Below are 3,899 nucleotides of genomic sequence, written 5' to 3'. Positions count from 1 at the left end.
CCGTGTTTAGAAATTAAACAATGTGACCCTGTCAAACTGGGAAAGTCCAGAAAATGCCGCGACCGATTGGCATGTAGCACTAAAAGCTCGGCTGATGGAAAACAGCACCGGTGTCATCCAGGTGTGTTCGTTCCACGACGGAACACTTTCAATTAAAAATCGAGTATCTACGTTGATATGCGTCAATCATATTTAATATCAATGCTTTGTGACACAGAAAAATATTCGTGCACCTAATTTAAATCATCCGAATAAGTTCTCGGTAACAGAAAAAAAGCGATCGACCATGGTGAAATCAGAGTAAGCATCGCAAGGCTACCAGGAATATTGCCGGATAGAATCAAGTGTGAATATTCGCTCACCGAGAGATTCCAGACGTGGTAGGTAGCGTCGTTTCTGGATCGCCTTCCTGGAAGCCGACCATGTCCTTGCAGGGTACAAATATCTCAAGGAAACACTAATGAACGAGGTACAGACCAAACACAAACTCCGAAGATTCACTGTACGACACGATTGATACACTGAGAATAGTACGGTCGCACGGAGCGTCACGCAGATATGACGGGAACGAACATAACCTTAAAATCGGCGTCGCTCAGTCCGACGGAAGAAAAATGAGACGCGAGAAAGGACACGAGCACACGCGAACGACGGAAAAAACGAGACGCCACTCTGTCGCACGACTACCGTACAGCGACAACGTTGCACCACGAAGTTTTCGGACACAATATCCACAATCCACGGAAGGATTGACGTCTGACCGCGCTCTCTATCAACCTACGGCCGGGAGAGAGAAGCTAGGTAGGAGAATAGGGTGGGAGAGACCGACGCAGCCTTTCGTAGAGACTGCACAGGAACGAGCAACAAGGACGCTCGTCATTTCGCCAAGGATAGGAGAAATCGAGAGGGATGGTGCAAAGCAGGAATGTAGCTTGCGAAGGGCCTGCGGGGGTACCTCCGGATCGGCAAAAATATAATTTTTAAGGACTACAATATCTTGGAGCGCCGAAGTAACTGTTTTCGTTTGATTTATTTAACCAGTTTTGTGCCTTCGACATGTATACACGTCGGGCAAAATCTCTACTGCAGTGTGGTTGACGTGTATACTCGTGTAAAATAAGGAATTACCATTGACTATAAAAAATAATTTCTATAAAATTAAAATAAAGATAGTAATTGGTGGTATGTTTCCTTTATAATACCAATATAACTGTTATGTATTTTATATAGAGGGACGCTCATGATCCAAAACCAATTACATACGTCCTGGAAAATGTAAGGAGTTAAGATTTTGATGTACGAAGTAGCACTTTGTGTGGTACCGTGCTACAAGAAATATCAAACCTACATAAATTAAAGATTTTAAAATTATTTTCTTACTTCAACTTTTATTGTTTATGCATATTCTTATTTCTTTTCCAATTTTCAAGCTTTTAGTAAGATCGGAAAAAAAATCATTTTCAATAACTAAAATTTCGGAGCGCCGAAGTAACTATCTTCGTTTGATTTCTTTTAAGTTAGACGTCGATCAATCGTTAATTAAAAAAAATAGCGCAATTTTGTGAAATGTTGTATCAAGTTTTATCAACGGAAGATAAATTTTTGGCGCAATCGAAGATTGACAGTAAATTAATCGACTTTTCATAACTTTGCTAAGCTTCACTCCATAGAGGTTGTAGAGGTATTTCGAATATATAAAATTTCGCTATACATTCAAACGTGCAGTTAACCGATCTCTCGCGCGTTACTTTCCTTTCGATACTAAAAAACCTCACTTTTACCTTTTATTATTTTTCCCAAACAGCATCTCTCCTTCCGATATTCCACAAGGAACCATTCCAAACCACCATCCAAACTTCTCATTCTCGAATAACACAAAAATTGTAATTGATTCCCCGAGAACAACCCTCGAAATCCTCGAAACGGAATCGATTGATTTGCGAACACCGAGATTAAATAATATATATTTTCCTAAAGAAATTTCGGAGTATTTCTTTCTCGTTTTATAGCGTCACGTCTGTTCACGGTTAGGTTAGTCTACTGGGTGAGAGTTACCGCCGACGGGGGGTTCGGGGCCCGGGGAGATCGACCACCGAGTCAAACGACCGGTCGAGTTTGCGCAGTGGACAAGGCATAACCGCTGTACGAACTTTTTCCATGTTCGAAGGGCAAGTAACGCGACCTGTAACTGCGGTAGGTAGGATCCCGAAGGAACTACGAGCAAAATCCCTAAAAGGTACGGTCCGCTCCGCCAATAGTTCCACCTCTCTTACTAAATATGCTATACGCTTTGCGAGATTCGATGTTGCGCCGCTCGCGTCGCGTCTTTCGATTATCAAACGAACAGTTTTCCTCGTAACCTGACATTTTCTGCAACTAGCACGTGAATTCGAGCGCGGCTCCGTTACGATTTTAATTTTCTTTTTTTTTATTGAATTGACTTGTATGTGCGTGTATCCGTGATGATAGTAATTATGTACCTTGTTCGGCATAGTGCGATGAATTTACGCGTCAAAACACGTTAATCTGTTTAACCATGCAGCGATTCGATTTCGTTCGGATTACGAGGCTCTTAACAGTTATTGGAATGTCATCGAATGCGGAGATTTACGAGGTCTCTGATTTTTTATTGCCACTCACGTGATAAATTAAGTTCCGTTCTACATGATACCCTGTCGATAAATTGTCCGGGGACCTTTCTAAAGGGTATAACCAATGAAACGTATTTTTCACGCTATATACCCGAAATACCGGAAATATCGCGACGATTTCGAAAATTTTCCGGATTTTAATACATGCAAAATAGCCTTGCGGAATAAAAGGGCGTAATGAAAAAACTTTTATAACGTTCCTTCGGACGTTAAACAGCAAAATATGCGAGTATGCACGGTAAAAGCATTGGAATTTTCACGCTGACGAATTTTCTATCTGAATTTACACTTTAGCGAATTTTTTATTGTTAAAAGCATTTCAATTATTAACCTTTGTACAATGGGGAATTGAGAATTGCCGGTTTTATATCTCGAATGATTTTTTTATCGTTTTGTTGCACGGTTTTAGTAATAGATACTCGTGTGTTTAAACAATGGTCTTAATACTAGAAAGACGGAAACTTAGTATATATAGGATTGACAACTAAGTGATTGCGTATTTCAAATGAGAAGGGAAATTCAAAATTTTTTGTTTAAAAATGTAACTTTATTCAATTAGATACTGTCCGTTCTTGTCGACGACCTTTTGCCATCGTTCTGGCAGTGTCAAAATTCCACGCTCGTAAAATTTCTGACCTTTGCTATCAAAAAGCTGAATTAAACGTGATCTGACATCATTAGCGTCATTAAATATTTTACGATTTAAGGAGATCTGCAAGGAACGAAGCAAATGGTAATCTGAAGGCGCAAGATCAGGGCTATACGATGGATGTGACAAAACATCCCAACCTAATTCCAATAATTTTTTGCGAGTGATCAAATACGTGTAGGGCTTTGCATATCATGGTGGAAAACAACGCTCCTGTTGAACGTACACGTTTGCATTAATCGTTTGGTTTTGAGGGATAAGTTTAAGGAACAAAAGTCCTTTTTAATCCCACCAGGATTTTTGGTAAATCTCTGCTTTTGATGTCGTTTGGGCTGGTTTATCTTGCATCACCCACGATCTCTTCCGATTATCCTTGGTGTAAATTATCCCCTTTTCGTCGCCAGTAATTAGGCTTCTCAGAAATGGATCAATTTCGTTGCGTTTCAGAAGCGAATCGCAGAGGCTAATCCGTTGCGTCAAGTTAATTTCCTTAAGCTGGTGAAGGACCCATAAATCGAATTTCTTGACATAACCAAACATTTTTTTCGATATATGTATGCGATACGTTGAGCTTCTCTGCAATATCACGTGTTATGCTA

Source organism: Lasioglossum baleicum, unplaced genomic scaffold (genome assembly GCF_051020765.1).
Source record: "Lasioglossum baleicum unplaced genomic scaffold, iyLasBale1 scaffold1397, whole genome shotgun sequence".
Lineage (NCBI taxonomy): Eukaryota > Metazoa > Arthropoda > Insecta > Hymenoptera > Halictidae > Lasioglossum > Lasioglossum baleicum.
Note: the sequence above shows the minus strand (reverse complement) of the source record.